Genomic DNA, 20,663 nt, shown 5'->3' with positions numbered 1-20,663 from the left:
CGTGAGTCAATCGATTCCTACTGTTTAAGCCAACCCATTGTGTGATATTTGTCATAGCAGCCTGGCAAACAAGACAGGAAATTTCTCATTTTATTTTTTACATCGTATAGCTATACCATGATTTATTTATTAACTAGTTCTCTATTCATGGACTTTTATTTCCAATATCATGCTACTCAAACACTAATGTAATGAATAACCTTTACATGCATCATTTTGCACATGTGCCAGAGTATTTGTATCATAAATCCCGAGAAGTGGATTAACTGAGCCAAAAGGTATGTCATTCGTAATTTTGTTAATTATTGCCAAAGTTCTCTCCATATACCAATTTACCCTCCCCACCAGCTTCCCTGTATCTCCACCAACAGCAGCAGCAGACTTTCCTGGATTTGTCAATTTGGAAGGTGAAGAGTGCCATCTCAGCATAGTTCTAGCTTGCATTTTTCTTATTATGAGTTGGTTGGGTGTTTTGTTTTTGTTTTTGTTTTTTGAGTTCTTAGGGCCATCCATGCTTTTCCCTCTCTCAGAATAAAACAATAACATAACAACAATGACAGATAACATTTATAGGGTGGTTTACCCTTTTCCAGGTACTTTATAGGCATCCCATTTAAGCCCCTCAACATGGGGAAACTGAGACTTAGAGAATTTAAGTACCTTGCCCAAGGTCTCACAGCAGTAAATGACAAAGATAGGGCTTGAACCCAGGTTTCTTCATCCACAAAGTCTATGTTCTTAAAAACTAGGCAGCTTCATCTAAACAACAACAAGGATAGAGGCCTCAGGTATCAGCTCTCAGATTCCCTCCCTGAAATTCCAGGAAAGTAGCTTGTTAATGTTTTTTTCACAATCTTGCCTCTTTTTGGGATGGCTCTAAGGGGACCCAGTGAAATGAGACTCACGCCAACCGGAGGCTCCAGAAACGCAGCCACATAGAGGATTAGGTGGGCATTTGAGTGGGCACTAGTACACGAATGTTCCTTCCTAGCAGCAATTCAGACCTACAAGCAAGGGAGACAACTTAGCAAACAAGCAAGGACGTTCATCCATTCAGCAAATATTTGTTGAGTACTTACTAGGTACCAGGCACTGTTCCAGGCATTGGGGATGCAGCAGCAGACAAGATGGGCCAGGGTGCTGCTCTCATAAAATTTACCTGCAAGTGGACAATGAATAAAACAGAAGATAAGAAAATATTTGATTGAAAATATTTGATAGCAATAAGTGCTAGGCGGAGCACGTTGGTGAAGAATGGCTACTTTAGATTAGTTTGTGGGTGGCATCTCTAAGGAGGTTCCAGTTACAATGAGAAGTAAAATGATGTGAGGGAACCAGCTACTGAAGTTCAGGGGAAGAGCCTTCCAGGTAGAGGGAAAAGCCTGTGCAAAGGTCTTGAGCTGGGAACAGGTTGGTGCCTCTGCAAAAGGGAGAGAGAAGCTCACAGATGGACGAAGGAAGGTTCTGGCAGAAGCTGGAGTAGTAGGTAGGTATCACCAGCTTCCCAGGGGCTCTGAGGACCAGGAAGGAGAACATAGGTTGTATTATGTCCCATGGAAATCCATGGGAGGTTTTAAACTGGGGGTGACATAGTCTGATTAATGTTTTTAAAACATAAATCCCTCCAGGAGGAGAACAGATTATAGAGCGACAAGAGAGTAAACAGGGAGACCCAATGGAGGCTATTGAAGTGACTTGCACCAGAGATCATGAAAGCTTGGACCAAACTTGAACCATGTTTGCTTCTCAAACTTGAGAGGGTGTCAGAATCCCCTGGTGGAACTGTTAAAACACATACTGCTGGGTCTCATCCCCAGAGTTTCAGATCGTGTTGGTCTGGGGTGGATCTGGGATGATGCTGTTTTTTGACGCTGCTGGTCTGCAAACCACACTTGGAGTAGCTTTGGAGTAGACTGGAGATGGAAGAAGTGGACAGATTTCAATATATTTTGGAGGTAAGGTCAACAGGATTTATTAAAGGATTGCATCTGGGGACAAGGGAAAGAGAAGAATCAAGAATGACCTTGAGTTTTTGGTTAAGCAACTGAGGGAATGATTACTGACATATACCGAGAGAGGAAAACAGAAGGACAGGCAGATTGAAAGGAAGAAAATCAAGAGTTCTGTTTTGGACACGTTGAGTTTGAGATGCCCGTAGGGCCTCCAAGTGGAAATTTGCTAGTCATGCGGTGGGGATTTCAGGGGTTTCAAAGAGAGAGTTCAGGACTGGGAGATCTCAACATAAAGATGATATTTATCTGGGTAAGATGAAATTTGTGGGACTGGGTAAGAGTGTACTTGGGGAAGAGAAGGAGCCTGAGACAGAGCACTGGGCATCCAACATCTAGAGGTCTGGAGGGGGTTAGAGGAGTAGGAAGGCAACCAGGAGAAACTGATGTCACTGACAAGGGGTGGAGAAAGACTTTCAAGAAGGAGAGAATGGTCAGCACTGCAGCTGGACGCAAGGTGCAATCTGAGAGATGCAGAGAGCAAGGGGGAAGGGCAGCCAGCAAAAGTGACTGAAGAGTCTATACACTGTGGATGACTGTAGGGTGTGTGAATATATCTCAATTAAACTGTATTAGAAAAAAGTAAGTGAACAATGGGGGGAGGAGGGGAATGGGATGTTTTGGATATTCTTTTTTATTTTAATTTTATTTTTGGAGTAATGAAAATGTTCAAAGTTTGTGGTGATGAAAGCACAGCTATTTGACGATACTGTGAACAACTGATTGTACACTTTGAATGATTGTTATGTGATTATATCTCAATAAAATTGCATTTAAAAAACTGAAGACCTTTGTGAGGATCCATAAATCTTTTCACCTCAGCTGGTTTCTTCATCCGTTGTGATGAGCCATCAACTCAGAACAGAAAGGACTCCCTGGAAGGAGGAGGAAACCTCAGCTATGACATCTCATCCCCCGGCCGGTCTTGGGTCCTGGAGTGGCAGCAGTGTTTGAGGAGAGAAAGAGAGGAAACCCACAAATCCAGGGATTTGTGCCTGAAAAAGGAGAATAAAGGTAGGATGTTATCTTAGGATTCAGAAATGACCCTGGATGATCTCTGTAGGCCTGTAACGTTCTGGAAACTTCTTTGCTTTTGTCTCAAAGAAACAAGCATCCTGACTTCTATCCAAGAGCAGTTCCTCACCCAGGGTTTGCGAGCCCCAGGCCGCCTGCCGAGGCTGAGCCTGGCTCCAGCGTCCGTCTCCTCCCTTTTCTGTATTTTTGAAGGCTTCCTCCAGCCTGGCTCCTTCCCCTCAGACTACAATAATGCCCCTCCAACCTAAAATAAAACTCTGTTCCTCCACCCTTCCTCCCCTGCAGCTACTGCTTTCATTGCTTTTACCCCAAACTTCCTACACCGATGCTCATGCTTCCTCACTTTCTTTCTTGTTGGCACCCACTGGAATTTGGCTTCTGCCCCTGCTGCTGTCTCAAAAGCCACGACCATCTCCTAATTATCAAACACAGGGCATCTCTCAGCTCTTTTCATGTAGTGGTGCTCCCTCCTTCTGGAAACCCCTCCCTCCTCTCAGGGCCCTCCCCATCTCACACAAATAGGGTGCCCAACTCTCTCTCAGTGTGGCCTCATGGGTCCCTGATCCCCCAAGTTCCATAGCTGGCCTCTGGGCTCCCTCTTTGACCCTTCCTGTGTGCCCCATGATCACCTGGTCATGAACTGATGACTTCCAAATTATACTGGCATTTTCAACTGCATAAGTGGCACTTAGGTGCTCTGCAGGCCTGACAACATGTCCAGAACCCACCTAAGCCCCACGGTTCGCCCTCAATGAATGTATATTAAGTACATATTTGTTGAATGAACTGTTTTCTCTTGCCCACTCCTGCTTCCTACATATATGTAATTTTAAAAGCATTAAACAATAAAACACGAACACCTCCTCCCCTTCTGTTAGTTAGTGGGGTCACCTCACACCCTTCTATCTCACTACTTCTAACTGATCACCCAGTCTTGTTGATTCATCTCCCAAATGATTCTAGACTCTTTCTCCTTTTCTGCTTTCTGTTCCTATGCTCCTGCTAGTATCTTCTCTCCAGCTGACTAACAAAATAACCTAACTCAGTGATTCTCAAAGCTATCTACACATTAGAATCACCTGGAAGGTTTTTAAATCCTGATGCCCAGGCTCCACCCCAGACTAAATCAGAATCTCTGGAGGTGAGGCTAAATCACAGGTATTTTTAAAAACCTCTACAGATGATTATAATGTACAGCCCAATTTGAGAACTACAGATGGTTTCCTTCTCCAGTATTCAGTGTTTTCTCCTAAAAAAAAAAAAAAAAGAAAGAAAATAGAAAATCAAATCAAATCTAAGCTTCACGCTTTCCTGCTTTAAAACTTGAGACGATTCCCTATATGTTTCAGCAACTTGGAATCCAGTTTCAGGGGATCTGTGAGCCCCATTAAATTATACATAAACTGTTGTGTATAAAGAGAGGAACTGGATTCAAAAAAAAGAGATACTGATGCAGGGGGGGAAAAAAGGTAAAGAAATATTAGCTGGTTAATACTTAATAGTTACTCCACACACCGTGTGCTAGGCATTGTGCTAAGCACTTTACATACACTAGCTTATTAACTCTCAAAACTAACCAATAAGTATGATTATTACCTCCACTTTGCAGATGATGACTGAATAACTTCCCCAAGTCAGCTGGAATCTGGACTCGCACTCAACTGATTGCCTCTTTACAACCTCCCTGGTTTGCAGGATTAAGCCAAGTCCTTGAGCACAGGAACCAAGGCCTCCATCATCTGCCTAATCTAAAGTCCTTCTCCCCATCCCATGCTAGCCACTGCAGCTTCTCGGCAGGCTCCTCACCCCCATCTCCCCACCCCGTACATGCTGCAGCCTCCCCCTGGAATGTCCTGCTTTCACTACTCTGCCAGGCAGACTCCTACTTCCATTTCAGGACTCAGCACAAGTGTCCACTTCAACTGTCTGAAGGCACCCCACCCCCCATACACACACTTTCCCAGCAGACACCATTTAGCATCTTTTTATAGTGATGCTGTTCACGGCTCTCCCCTGACAGAGTTCCCTGAGGGAAGGGACTGTGTCCTATTCATCTAGGATCCTCAACACCTTGCAGTACCCTGGCCCATAGGAGGGGCTCAATGAACATTTGTTGAAAATAGTATGTGCTTTCTACATATTAGGGAGTCCCCAAGTCCTAAACTTGTCTCATGATAATGATGTTTAGGACATTCTTATATTGCCAGGATGTTCCTACTGATCTCATAGGGTTATTGTTACGATTAAATGAAATAAAAATTTAAAAGCACTTGCATTGTTCCAGGGACTATGAAAGAGAAGGCCTGATTATTAAGTAACTCTCAGCTCACGTCCAGTGGCTAACGGACCATTATGAATTTCAGGAAATGCAGATTTAACAGTCACCAGCTACATGCTTATAAAAAGGCTGTCATCAGATTGGCATCTCCTGCTCTGAAACAAACAATTTCCTCATTGCTGTGGCATTCTGCACAGCTGAAAGAGCCACCCAGGAATGCTCTATTGAATTTATACTTACTTAAAATTAGTTTTATAAAAAATGTCTCAAGTGTCTTGAGAGGTTTAAACAATTTTGCTTTTACAGCGATGAGAGAAGAGAGAGATAAGTGCAGTTACACACATGGCCATTATGAAAAGTCCCCATTTTGAGAGGATCCTACTAAGCTAACCTTAAAATTAGCTGTTGGGAATGAATTAGATAAAATCTGCTTCTTTATGAAAATTATCAAGTTGTAGCAAATTCATGATGTTTGAGGTATTCTAATTTTAAATGTTCTCATACTTGCTAAGTATTCTTAAAGATTACCCTAGCTTGCTCCATTTGCTAAGGAAAGATTGGGAGTTTTCATTTGTGGGGAGTTATTTCTAAGTCCAACCCTACAGTCTGGTGGCAGAAGAAAATCATTAATCTGATGATGGCACATATCTCAGGCATGATAAAGTGTGAGGCAGTTGGCAACTCACGAGAGGGGGGGAGGGGAGAACTAAAAATTGAAAGTCTATAAGAAGATGAGAGGGAACATAACTATACTAAAAACTTTCTCACTAGGAGAGTTATGAGCTATCTCGTGTCTATGTTTATGGGCATGTAAGCAAAGCAAAACAGTAAAAGAAAGCCTCAAACTGTAGGGAAGGATCAGAAAGACCCCCACCAACCCCCAACTTCATTTAATTCTTTTTAGACAATAGCGTAATGAGTATAATGGGTAGGAGTTCTGGCTCTGAAGTCAAATGCTGGGTTTGGCTCCAGAGATTGCTATTTGTTCCCCAGTATTCATTCTCCTCTTCCCTGAATTTTAGCCAGGCATGTGGACTGCTAGAATGAAGACACATTTCCTAGCCTCCTTTGCAACTAGGAACTGCCATATGACCACATTTTCCCCACAGTTGGAATGCAGAGGTTTCTCCATTGTTTGATGAGGGAGAATGGGGCTGCCCCTAGGTGGGCAGAGCAATTAGAAAGGAGGAGCTTGGGCTGCTAACAAGTGGAGCTGATTTATCTGCCCTGGACTGCTCATGAATGCAACTGTTGCATGAGAGAGAATTAAACTCCTATCTTGTTTAAGCCATTGTTAGTTTGTGCCTTGTTAGTAACCAAATTAAATCCTAACAGAGTAAATGTGATTAAAAGCAAGTTACCTAATCTCCATGGGCCTCAGATTTCTTGTTTGTAAAATGTGGATAATAAAAATACCTTCCTCATAGTGAAAAAGCATGTAAAATGATTAGAGTAGCTTCTGCCACACGGTGAGTACTCATAAATGTTAGCTATTATTATTACTAAAGTAAAATTATTGAAGCCTGATGGTATGCACAGCTTGATAGTAGCCTCTGGTGGTTCTAAGTTCATTCTTTGTACAGCCATCTTCTTCTCTTTGGCATTTGAATATCTTTGCTCGATTACCAAACACTATTATGTTTCTACTTGGTGGGTACTAAGTTGTATCCCCTGAGCATCATATGGTGTATTTTTTTTTTCAATTTTATTGAGATATGTTCACATACCACACAAACCATCCAAAGTATACTGGTGCACAAGATCATCAAATAATTATGCATAAATCCTCATGATCAACTTTAGAACATTTTCATTACTCCAGAACAGAAATAAGAATAAAAAATAAAATCCAAATCCTCCTATATCCCTTATCCTCCCCCTATTATTGACTCATAGTATTGGTATAGTAAATTTGTTACTGTTGTTGATATTAAAATATTACTATTAACTATAGTCCATAGTTTGCAATAACTATGTTTTTTCCCATATACTCTATTATTTTTTAAATTTGTAGTTGTTTATGCAAGAACTTATTTTTATTTGTAATGTTAATTGATGACATACATGACTTTAAAACAACCACTTTCAATCAAATTCAACTACAAGATGGCACTATTACTTATAATCATATGGTGTATTTTTTTTAAACAGCTATCCTATATAAAGTTCAAGATTTGACTAAGAAAGTTAAGAAAATCCAGAAGCTTAAAGTTAATCGTGAAAGGTAGTATAGACTTGAAGGGATTCAATGATAGCTTTGAAATTCCATTAAAATCAGGATTTATGTTTACAATAGGAAGCTGAGTGGTCACAAAGATGAACTCAACTTGTCCAGAACTGAAGTTGTCTCCCAGGTCCTCCCCAATCTCAGTCCTCCTCTATTGTCACTATCCACTTCACCCACTGAAAAGAACTCGACCCCAACCACATGAAACCAAAACCTCCCTGTGTCTCCCAGACCTTGGGGCTGAAGTGCTCTGGAATATGAAGTGAGGCAGTGCTTCTCCCCAAAGCACCGATGTTTGCAACCTGCAAGAACTTTCTGGAAGGAAACAATGACACCTAGAACCTCTCCTGTTAATTTCAAAGTTACAGACCGAAGTAGCTTGGGCTGAGGTAGGTTGTCAGGAAAGAACAGCGGGGCCCTGAGGATGGCCAGGGTCAGGGCAGGTTCTGTTCTGGAGAGGAGGCTAAACTGGAAGTTGTGTGTAGCTGGTGCCCTGTGGTCCAGCCACCTGACCCCATGGGTGGTCCCAGGGAAAATGGCTGGTTGTGAACAGAAAATTTGGTCACTATGAATGTAGGCCCTGTTGGGTGGGGGGCAGCCATAGCTGAACTCCAGGGCCTTTGTCTCCTCGTCCTGAGACTGGAGGGCCTCAGTGGTGCCTATGCTTTCCACCGTGTTCAGGGCCTCGCCTCAACTGTCTGGGGCAGCCTGTCTTGTTTGTCTCAGTTACTGCATGAGGTCCCAAGGAAGGACAGGGCATTGGCCATTTTGTGGCCTCCTGAGGAGACATGCTTTCTGTTTGGGGCAGACAGAACAGGAACCACTCTTGAGGACTGAATGAGCTCCCCTGGGGGTTCCTGAGGTCAGTCTAAGAAGACTCCCAAGAAGTAAAGAAGAATGTTTAATCACATTCACCTGAGTAGACATTTAAAAAATCTCTGAAAGGATACATAAGAAACTAGTAACAGTGATAACCTGTTGCTGGTTGGGATGGGAATTGGAAGGATGGAGCGAGGGGAACTCGTCGCTAAACATCTTCTTACACTTTCTTGATTTTTGAATTATCTGTGAACCTGAGAGGAAAAATAAAATTAATTGAATTTAAATTATAGTAATATAAAAGACCATATCTTTAGATAATTTGGGATGTCTGGAGAAGAGGAAGGAGGGAGGAAGCAGCTAAAGACCACGTTCCCATGGCTAGGTTGGCTCTTTATCACGAGAAGGGGACACAGGAGTAATCAGCTCTGTAGGTTCCACCTCACTGTAATTCAAAGATGAAAAGAAATGTGACCCCATTTGGGGCCTTGATCTAGTAAAATAGTTGAAATGATTATCTTGTCTCTGCTGCCTCTGAAATATCTCTTAAATCTGGGCTTTCTTCATCTCTCACTTTGATTTCTCTGACAAGCTTCCAACTGGCCTCCTTGCCCCAAGCTTCTAGTCCCTCAGATCTATCCACCAAACTTTAAATTTCCTTTCTGAAATGAAAATCTGATGGTGCTCCTCCTGGCTCCCTCCATGCTTAAAATCCTTCACCAGTTGCCCATTGAGCACATGCCAAGTCCAAATTCCTTCTATGTTCTTCCAGGATTTTGCCACTCTCTTACTCACCTTTGCTCAACCCACACATGGCTGCGTGTGGTTTCCTGGATTACCCATCCCATACGCTTCACTGCTTTGCAGATGCCATTCCTCCCACCTGAAGTTCCCTTTCATGTTTTGTCACTTCGGCAAACATTCTTCCTTCAGGATTTGGCCCAAATGCCATCTCATCTCTGTGATTCATTGTGGCCCCTCTTCTTGCCCCCAACCCTGACCCCAGTCACCCCCACGACATTTTGAACACATGCCTATTAGCACTTAGTTAGTCCTTTAGCATTATTTCCACATTTTATTAGTCTCTCAGCCTCCAGAGAGCAGGAGTTATATCTTATTCATCTTTATATTTCCAGAGTAACAGAAGAAACTCACGTTATAAATAGATAAATGATTTGCTCAGAATTAAATTCTCAGGATCAGCCACACAGAGTAACTGCCAAGGTATCCTGAGGTTAAGCTTGCCTTCTAGAATTGCATAAACTTGGCTCTATCCCTGTCTAAATAATGATGACATTTAAACACTACAATTAGCTCTGTTCCTGTCTAAGTAATGATTGAAGTTTAAATTCTTGCCAGATAAATCCTTAGCTCACTTTTTAGATGTGTATTTGAAGCAGATGTGGCCTTTTACCAAGGAGCCCAAGAGTAATTTTATGTGCTATGTGAATGCTTTGAATGTCAGGACATGCCACATTCCTCAGTAACGGCACTCAGATGCTGTAGCAACAGGTAGGGTTCAATAGCAGCTATGTGCGGATGGATTCACTTTGGGGAATCTCCAAGGAGTGGGGCAGTGACTATTTTAGTTCCGGGTTGGAGAGCCAAGGCTGGCTTTCATGGGGTATTCCTCTCGGTGGGGTGGTTGTGGTAAATGTGAATGGAATTATAAACTGCTGAAAGTAGAAACCCCACAGAATTTTTAAACTTCACCCAAAAGAAAGTAATAATGTTATCATTAATAGCCATCAAAGTGCTGTTGGCCAGCCTTTCAAATACCAAAACTAAACCCATGTTGCCAGCTGGGGGACCCAGCTTCCTTCCTGCTGGCACCTCAATGTAGAACATTGGTGGTAGAAAAGCAGCTGGTAGCAGCAGGTGGCAACGACGAATGCCCAGAGGGTCAGTGCGGAGGGGAAGGGCGGACAGAGCTGCAGCCTTGTTTCCAGAACTCGGAGGGTCAAGGGAAAGATGTTGGATTTGCTGCCTTCTCTCTTCTTCTCTCCTGCCTCCCTTCAACCCCTCTGATGGATGTTGACTGAGAAAGCCTGTTCTTCCTCCCAGCATCCAATCAGAAACATCAGTTATTGAGTTTATAATCTAAAAAGATTCCGCCCTCACCCTCTCCCCTCCTACCCCTGTGCCCAAGTCCAGATCCATGCATTTGGCAACAGAATGGCTAAAAGTTCCCATCTTTCCAAAATAGAGCCGTGGTTAGGGACATGGGCTCAGTTGTCAGCATGGCAAGATGTTTGAGCTCTGTCTTTGAAGTTGTCTGGCCGAATTAGAATCCTGGATCCCTGTTTATAAGCCCTGTGCTCTTGGGAAATCATGCCACCTCTCCAGGCCTCACTTTTTTCATCTGCCAAAGAGGGATAATAATAGGACCTACATCAGAGGGTTGCCATACAGATTAAATAAATGAGATGGTCCCTGGTATGTGCTTAGACCAGGACTGGCACATCATGAGGGCTTCATAAGCAGCAGCTATTATTATCCTAGCTCCCTCTAATATTCCTCTTAAGCCCTGGAATTGGTATGTTCCTCTTAGTGGCCCCAAACACGGCCCCTCCTATAGTGTCCTATTCTGTGCCTTTCCCAGAATGCTGACTAAACATTCTGTGAGGGGGCAGGGATGCTGCCAAAGCTGTATGCAGTAAGATTAGAAACTGAGTCACAGTGTCCAGACACCAAGAATGAGAAGAAGGCGTCCTAGAGGCAGGGGACTCACCCAGAGCCATCCTTCCTGCAGAGGGCATCCACAGCTCTGTGTGGTCTTTCTCTTGACTACCTAAAGCATCCTGCTCACCTGGGAACTTGAATCCATTGCAGCATTGCAGCCAAAAAGCCAGTAGGGCCGCAGCAACCCAACCATTGGTAGGGCTGGCATGCCCAGGAAGAGATGTTTGAGCTAACACATCAACTCAGGCTGGAATTCCTACAGAAGGGCAGCTAAGAGCACAGCCCCAAGTCAAGTGTTGTCCTTCCCTACCCGGACTCTGCTACTCAGCTGTGGAACATGGGAAAGTAGCTTGACCTCTCTGCACCTCATTGCTTCATGCTGTTTTATGAGGATAATAGGAGTCATCACATGTACAGCACTTGGAACAGAGTCTGGCACATAATAGAGTAAGCACTCAAAATGTAACTATTATCTTTAACAAATGTATGTCATCCTCTGGATTTGTCAGCCACCAAACACTCACCAATGATGAGAAATGGTAACTATCAAGGAGAGGCAGACGGAGGGCAACCCCAGGCTCAGTAAGCAGTGTGCCCAGCTGTGTGGCGGAGGGAGGTGATGGCTGGGTGCCATGCCTTGGGGTTGGTGAGTACCCAGCGTATTTGCCTTCATTATCACACAGACACACCTGCTGCAGCAGCCGGAAGTGACAGGAGAACAGATAAGGAGGTTCCTTGGGGCCACACGGGGGGGGGGGGGGGGGGGGGGCAGTGCTTCAAGCTACGTGGGGGCTGGGGAGCATTCAAGCTACGTGGGGGCTGGGGAGCATTCATCTCATTCAAAACCTCCTAGGAAAAGACCAGTTTAAATTTGCATATTACTTAAACATCAGCTTCATTAGACAGGAGATTACAGCGTGAAAATAAATTCTGAGATAAACTTGTCAGCAACCATCTACACCTCGGCAATTTGCAAACCGGATTAGTGTCAGGCAGTGGCCAAGGGTGCTGGCCTTTGGTGCTTCAGACAGGCATGTGGGGCACACCGTTACCCACTCGGAGTCCCACCAACACCGCCACTCCGCCCCAGGGTTTCGCGGAGGCCAACTGCCAGTTCTCGGGTTTCAAACCCCTTTTGGTTTGGTTTTCTGGCAGTGGCCCCCTTCCTGGCTCAACTGGCATTTCCTGGCACCCACTCCTGTTTAATTCATCAACTTGAAACAGCAGAACAGCGTGATGACTAAAAGTGCAGGGCTTTAGAATCAGAATTCAAACCCGTTTTCAGCACTTTCCGGCTGTGCGAGTTTAGGCAAATTACTCCCTCTCTTAGAGTCTTCCTTTCCCCGTCATCAAAATGGCAATCACCTGCACTTTTCAGGGTGGTTCTGAGAATTACATGAGATAAAGGAGAAATGCTGAGCACACACCTGGCAGAGCGAGGGCTAGATGGAGCTGTTATGAATTAGCAGCCATAGGATAACGCGACTGGAGTTTGGAATCCCCACCCTTACTTCCTCCTTCCTCCCAGCCACCAGATTTTAGGAGAATAATAATTGCTAATGTGTTGAAATCTGGGTGGTGCCTAGAGTATATTTAAAACTACCGACTACTGTGTGACAAACTATTTTAGCCATGCAGAATGGAAGGCTCCACTTGCCCCAGGCAGTGAAATACTGTGGTTTCGTGATGTAAGGAGGCGGGGTGGGGAGGAGCAACCCTGAGTGGGGACTCCGCAGCAGCAGCAGGATACCAGGGGCCTGGGGCGATGAGCTGACCTGGGGGAGAACTCTGGAGGAACTCACAGGACGGGAGGAAGTCAGTCCCTCTTTGTTCTGCATGAGCCTACTGGCCTATTTGCTAGGGCCAGGGACAACTGAGCCAGAAGCAGGAGATACTAGGATTTGTTTTGGGCACCAGGGAAACCAGACACTAAACTGATGATGATACTGGCTCTTGGAAAAAAAGTAACATGGTGTCTCTGGCCGGTATTAAGCAGTATGTTTTTCTCTGAAGTGACTTCTCAGAAACAGTTACTACAACAAGGAGTGCAGGGTATTTGGTGACCTTTTACAGGATTCACAGCTCTGATTGTCTTCCAGGAGAAAGGAAACAGAGATCTTCGGGTCCTCTAGCTCGAAGGAAAATATAGTCTCTTTGAGGTCAGCCTCCTTCCTTCTTTGTTTAGATAAGTTAACATCAAATTAAGGACCCAAAGGGGTGAAAAAATGTCCATGCTTATGTTAGCCCAATCCAGAGCTTTTTTTGATGAATGCAAGCTTTTAGAACTGGCCACTCTCCACCAGTTCCAGATAAATCAGACTATTCTCCCTGGAGTTGCCTAGGGCTGCCATCGTGGGGCCCAAGAGTTCCAGAAGGTTCTTCCCATCAAGAAGCCTTAAGTTCCATCCTCCTGGCTTCGTGAATGTTGATACAATATGGCCGTACAAATGGCATCATGCTTCCTGTCTTGCACGTGTTGAATCCAAACCTGAGTTTTCCATTTAATGGGAGCAGAGCAGAACTCAAAGGGAGATTTGAGAACTAAAATAAAGGAAATTCCCTTTGCATTTCTTAATGGGGCTGTGATTATACACACACAGATGTATAATCTATTCTAAAAATAAAACTTGTGATTTTTTTTTTTCATTTAAATCAACCTCTGAAAATTTTCTTAATTAGTTTCTTTGCTACTGGTTTACCTTTCTTCTTTCATGCAAACTCCACCACAGCTTCAAATCTCCCAGGGTATTCTTCCCAGCAGCTAATGCTGAACAGAGGGTTCTAGGAACTTCAAGAAAGTGCTTGAGCCATGGCTCCTGGGCTGTTTTCATTGGTCTTTTGTCCTCAAGCCTACGGAGGCATGACCTTACCAAAGGGAGGGAGGTGGGGTCTGTGGATCAGATGGGCTCCTGTGTCCAGACACTCACGCAGCCTCCTAGGTCTCCAGAGGCCTCTTGACCCAGCCGTCTCTGCTCTGTTCCTCCCACTGTGGTCTGGTAGCCTGTTTTGTAGCCCTGAAGTTCAAGACTAGGCAGTTAAAACACTTTGGGCCTGCAGCAACCTGATAACAAGACAACACGCAGCTGAGCCAAGTAGGTCTGGAAAAGGAAGAGAAAAGGAATCCCAGACCACTTCACACTCACTAGGATGTCTATTACTTAAAAACAAAAACAAAAACAAAAACAAAAACCAGAAAATAACAAGTGTTAACAAGGATGCAGAGAAATGGGAACCCTAGTATATCATTGATGGGAATGTAAAATAGTGCAGCCACTGTGGGAAATAGTTTGGCAGTTCTTCAGGAAGTTAAACATAGAATTACCTGGCAATTCCACTTTTAGGTATATAACTGAAAGAAATGAAAGCAGGGACACAAACAGATATTTGTATACCAATGTTCATGGCAGCATTAATCACAATAGCCAAAAGATGAAAGCAACCCAAATGTCCATCAACAGATGAATGGATAAAATAAAAATGGGAATGGAATGTACAATGCAGTATTATTCAACTGTAAAAGGGAATGCAGTTCTAATACATAGTACAACATGGATGAACCTTGAAGACATCATATTGAGTGCAATAAGCCAGACACAAAAAGACATAGTGCATGATCTCACTTATATGAAATAACTAGAATAAGCAAATTCAGAGAGACAGAAAATAAATTACAGATTACCTGATACTGGAGGGATATGAGGAGTCATTGCTTAACAGGTATAGAGTTTCTGTTTGGGGTGATGAAAAAGTTTTTGTAATGGATGGTGGTGATAGTAGCACAATATTGTGAATGTAATGAGCATCGCTGAATTGTACACATGTAAGTGGTTAAATAGGGAAATTTTGTGTTGTATAGATATTGCCACAAAAAAAGAAAAAAAAAAAAAAAGGAACCCCAGAGCCTTCCCATCCAAAAACCTCTAGGAGGGAAATCCCCCATGTACTTTCTCTGTGAGGCGGGCAAGTTTGAACTTCTCCCCACGGAGAGGCTGGGTTCCCCACCTTGAGGGGATGCTTGAGAATCTCCATGGTGCTCAGGGAAGTGAGACTTGGTGTTTTCCTTGGCTCCTCTTAGATGACCCAGTTTTGTATCAGCTTTGGAATTGGAGGGGAGGTACCAGGATGGTAGAATCATCACTCCCCGCCCCTCCCACACACACCTGTTCCTTCCCTTATGCTATCTTATATGTGGGAGCCTTGGAAGTAGACATGGTTTTAGTTTGTCTGTTTTCTTTGTTTCCTGTGTGTGGCATGGGAGCCACAAAAAAGGAACAAAACCAGGAGGGTTCGCTTCTGTTATTGCTATAAAGATGCTGATTTTGTGGTTAAACAAAGGCCTGGAAGAACTTACCTAAACCTTTTGTGCAGAGGATCAAACTCGAACGTCAGTGCTTGCAGGACTCCTGGAGTACTGTTTAGGTGAGTGGAGAATTTTCTTCTAATCTCCTTCATGTCCCCTCTCTCTCTCACTGGGTTTTTGTTCTTCACTGCCCACACCCCTCCACACACTTCAGTTAGACAATGTGTCCTAATCCAAGAAGCTGAAAATGGCGTGAAGTTCAATCAGAAAATTGTCCAAAGGAGGCTGATAAGAAACAAAGAGTAGCGAGGCTGCCAAGGGACACTTAGTAACACCGAAAGCAGCTAACACTGTTTAGGGTGCAGGCACTGTGCCCTTGCTGTAAATGGATTATCCCATTTAGATATCCCAACACCCTGGGAAGGGGGTACTACATTTATCCCTGTTTTACAATTCATGAAACAGATGTAGTGTAGGATAACAGTCAAATTCAGTTTCTAGAGTCAGATAGCCAGGCTCAATCCTGGCTCCATCACTAGCTGGCAATGTGACAGTGGGCAAATGACTTAACTAACCCATGCTTCAGTTTCCTGATCTGTAAATTGGGAATAATAATAGTACTTAGAGTTGCTGTGAAGAGTAAGACACAAAGCACTTAGGGCAGTGCCAGACACACAGTCAGTGTTACCAGAAAGTGATGGTCTTTATGACCTTATTCACCCAACTGGGAGGCACTAGAGTCAGGATTAGACCCAAGTCATCTGGCCACCAAGGCACCATCTGGCTTCAGGTCCTGCAGCTAGATTCTCAGAAGCAAGGGGCCACTGACAAAGTCCTGGGGTGTGGCCTTGCTTCTCTGACTTCAGGTGTCTCCTAGTCATGCAGGTCCAGGTTTCCCTCTCACATGAAGACCGAGCAGCCACAGCTCAGAAACTTTCTGACTCACCCATCAGCAATGACCTGCAAACAGACAAAATCTGTGATTCTGACCTGTCTCTGGAGCAGCCAGTTTGTGACGCAAGGCCCTGCTCCAAGACCTGATTCTGGGAGGCATGTGCTGTACGTTTGGGCCCTGGTGTCCTGCCAAGCCCTGTGCTTGAAGCAGCCTCATTCTCAAGCCCTGGCCTCTCGGGCACCACACTTTTCCATGAACAATTCAATGGGCTCTTTCTTCAGCTCAGCCATGCATCAGCGAGGTGTGACATGGGCTTGGCTCGCCAACCCCATCAGTGGGATGCTGGACTCCAATTCCCAGTGCGGGTAGATCCCCAGCTCCACTGAGGGCTGCTCTTTCTTGCTATTCTCTTGGCTGGTACAGTCACCCTGGTGACTTTTCCTGAGGGGCTTCTGTAACTGTTACTAATCACCACCCCTTCCACCCACTGTTGGGCAGTGCCTCCCTGAGCTTGGGGAAAGTAAGCCATATTGCTTAGGGGACACCCCACTGATCAGCCTTTCGGCCTAAGATCCTTATCCTTATAGGCATTCCTTCAGGTTATATTTAGCCTAAACCTGTGTTCCAGGTTGCCAGGACACACCTAATGTCTTAGTTTGTCAGGCTGCTGTGACAAATGTCACACAATGGGTTGGCTTAACAGGAATCTATTGTCTTCTGGTTTTGGAAGTTAGCATCCAATATCAAGACATCAGTAAGGTGATGCTTTCTCCCAGAAAGTTTGTGGCATTCTGGTTCCTGCTTGCTGCAATCTTTGGGGTACTTGGCGTGCACTGCTGCTTCCATCACATGGCAATGTCTCTGCTTTCCACCTTGGCCTTCTCTGACTTCTCTTTATAAGGCCTGCAGTAATATGGATTAAGGCCCACCCTGATTCTGTTGGGCCACACCTTAACTAAAAATAGCATCCTCAAAAGGTCCTATTTACAATGGGTCCACCTCTGCGGACTGAGAATTAAGATTAAGAACATGTCTTTTGAGGGGGTACATAAATCAATACAGCACACCTGGTTTATTTCTGTCGTCCTGACATACTTGTTAACAGGGCCCCTTTTACTCTCAAAAGTATCTTGATTTGTGCAAGAAACTATCGAGTTATCCCACTTTTATCCCACATTTTGCCTCTGGGAGACTCCTGTTAAGATGCACATGATCACATCCCAGAGTAATCTGGGCAGAGAATAAAAAGTATTTGCTAAGCCCCTTTGAGAGACTAGGGAAAAAATGTGGAAATAGTAAACTTCCCCACCTGGAGATTTCCTGATTTTCTCACAAGCACTGGGGACTACCAATTTAGTAGGCCAAGTCCTTGATCTTGGGGCATGCCCTTATGAAGCTTGTTACTGCAAAGGAGAGGCTAAGCCTCCTTATAATTGTGCCTAGGAGTCATCCACAGAGAACCTCTTTTGTTACTCAGATGTGGACTCTCTAAGACAACTTGGCAGGTGGACTTGCTGCCTTCCCCCCAACATGGGACATTGACTCCCAGGGGTGTAAATTTCCCTGGCAACGTGGGACATGACTCCTGGGGATGAGCCTGGACCTGGCCTTGTGGGTTTGAGAAAGTCTTGACCAAAAGGGGGAAGTGAAATGAAACAAGGTAAAGTTTCAGTGATGGAGAGATTTCAAATGGAGTTGAGAGGTCATTTTGGAGGTTATTCTTATGCATTGAATAGACATTCCTTTTTAGTTTTTAAGGTATTAGAATAGCTAGAAGGAAATGCCTGAAATTGTTGAAATGCAATCCAGTATCCTTGATTCTTGAAGATGATTGTATGACTATATAGCTTACATTGTGTGACTGTGTGATTGTGAAAAACTTGTGGCTCACACTCCCTTTATCCAGTGTATGGACAGATGAGGAGAAAAATGGGGACAAAAAGTAAATGAATAATAGAGGGGTAGAGGGATATGGGATGTTTTTGGTGTTCTTTTTGACTTTTATTTTTATTCTTATTTTTTGGAGTAATGAAGATGTTCAAAAATTGATTGTGGTGATGAATGCACAGGTATACGATGATACTGTGAACAACTGATTGTACACGTCAGATGACTGTATGGTATGTGAATGTATTTCAATAAAATTGAATTAAAAATAAAAGATGCATATGATCCATGGACATTTGTATTTGCTAGTTTTAAAAACCGGGAACAGAAAAGTACTTATGGGTACTTGAAGGAATTGCTTTGGGTTTACTCATCCAGCAGGAAGGTAGAGGATGAGGGGGTGGAGAGAGTAGAGACTTCAGGTCAACTGGAATTAAGAAAACACCTGAAGCTTCTAGCTTCACCTCCCTGCCAACCCCGGTCTGGCCTGAAGTCCATCTTCTGTGTTTTCTCACCTCTCTGGGTTAACTCAAGGATTGTAATTCTTGATCAGCTGGATTCCCCACAAGACCATGAATTTCCTAAGGGCAATTGTTGATTATATGTTATTCAGTGTTCTGTCCAAGTGTCTAATCTAGTGTTTGTACATAGTAAACACTCATTAAAATTTTTTTTCCTGAATGAATGAATAAATGAATCTAAGACTCTATTTCTTCATCTGTAAAAGGGAAAACCTAGCCTTTCAGAGTTGTGAGGCTTAGAGACAATTTATGTAAACTGCTTAGCACATGCTGGCAAAATTACAGACTTTCATTAAATAGTAATTTAGATGCTATTGTTATGAGGCTGTCGGACTGGAACTACCCTTTCCAGAGAATGTTGTGACTTATGTTTCCCTCTCTGCTGCCTCTGACGTTTGACATCAGTTGGGTTCACCTGCACTTACTTGTTGGTATGAGAGGAGAACACACAAGGTGATTTGTCCCACAACTTCCTTAGGATCATCCTTCTTAGAAAATAAAGCAAATAAACCAAATGGGTTTGGGGAAGCACTCGGTGTTTGGGAAGGGTCTGTAACATTGCTGGCTGCAGGAAGAGGGGATGGCAGTGGAGAGGGGCAGAGCAAATATGAAAAATGGGAAGAAAGTTCCAAGGGCAACTTACAGTACTGCCCAGGACCCAAATGACAGCTACATTCCCTATTTAATCCTAGAGAGTTCTATGACGTGGGGTATTATTACCCCATTTTCAGATGAGCACACTGGGATTAGGGAGGGATGGTCAGATAACTTACCTAGGATTCAACAGTTGTTGAGAAGCAGAACTGGATTCACTTCAGGTCTGCCTAAAGCCAGAGCTAATACATACTCTTCCTGCCATGCTGCCTCTCCCATAATGATCTTGGGACAGCGAAGGCAAGAAAGATCTGGGATGCAGTCACCTGATTTCCATTTACTGACCCAAGCTACAAGAGCTCTGGCCCATGACAGTCTCCTAGCAAACATCCAACAGAGTCAAAGAGAACTAAGTTCAGATAGATTCTGGCCAGACCATGGCAGCAGGGCACACAAATTTCCAAGCTAAAAGTATCATTTGTATCATCTGTAGATGTTCTTTATTTTGCTTCATCCACAGGATCATGAATCAGCAACCTAGAGAGAAATGTAATTTATATGTTTTGCTTGAGAACATTTAATTTTACTCATCTATTTTAAATAGAAGAGAGAAAGTCAGAATGTCAATTAGATGCATATAAAAATAAGGTTGGCCTGAATAAAGTATATATAATTTACAATTCATGTTTAATGACTTTCCTTTCATTCTAAGAAATTTTAAAATTAGAATTTATATTTATAGGTATAGTATTTTGGAGCTAGAAAGCATCTTTACATTTTTCTGATCAAATACCCCTCTTTGCAGATGAGAAAGTTGACACATGATAATATTATGTGCTTGCTGAAGGACGGGCACTAGGGAGTGGCAACTAAAAGCCCAGTGCACTCCCTCTAGGCTACCTGTGTTCAAATTGTGGAAAGTGAACCATTTATGGGTAGTAAAATTAATTTTGGCCAGTTTGGATATATTATGTCCTCCAAAAAGCCATATTCTTTAATGCAATCTTATGGGGGCTGACGTACTAGTCTTCATTAGGTTGGCACTTTTAACTAAGTGTTTCCATGGAGATGTGACTCAATCAACTGTGGGCAACAACTCTGATCCAATTATTTCCATGCATTTGTGGCCTCGCCCATTCTGGGTGGGTCTTAATTAGATCACTGGAGTCCTTTAAGAGACACTTGGGAGGACAGAGATGCTAATAGCTCACCCAGATGCATGCTGATGCTTAGAGATGCTTGGAGATGTGGACAGAAGGACATTTGGACATACTAAGCTAAGAGATGAACCCCAGAGTTTGCTCTGGTGAAGATAAGAGAGGATCCCAGATGCTTAGATGCACAGGAGCTGAAGAAGCTAACAGAGACAAGCTCAGAGACATTTTGGAGAAAGCCTTTTTGAAACACAACCCAGGA

General features: G+C 43.6%; 1 pseudogene; it reads right to left on the bottom strand.

The window, feature by feature from the left end:
- The window catches only part of LOC119508855, a 34,506-nt pseudogene extending 19,004 nt beyond the window's left edge, over nucleotides 1-15,502 (bottom strand).
- Between the last annotated feature and the right edge of the window lie 5,161 nt (nucleotides 15,503-20,663).

Source organism: Choloepus didactylus, chromosome 14 (genome assembly GCF_015220235.1).
Source record: "Choloepus didactylus isolate mChoDid1 chromosome 14, mChoDid1.pri, whole genome shotgun sequence".
Classification (NCBI taxonomy): Eukaryota; Metazoa; Chordata; class Mammalia; order Pilosa; family Megalonychidae; genus Choloepus; species Choloepus didactylus.
This window is presented reverse-complemented; position numbering and strand designations above follow the sequence as displayed.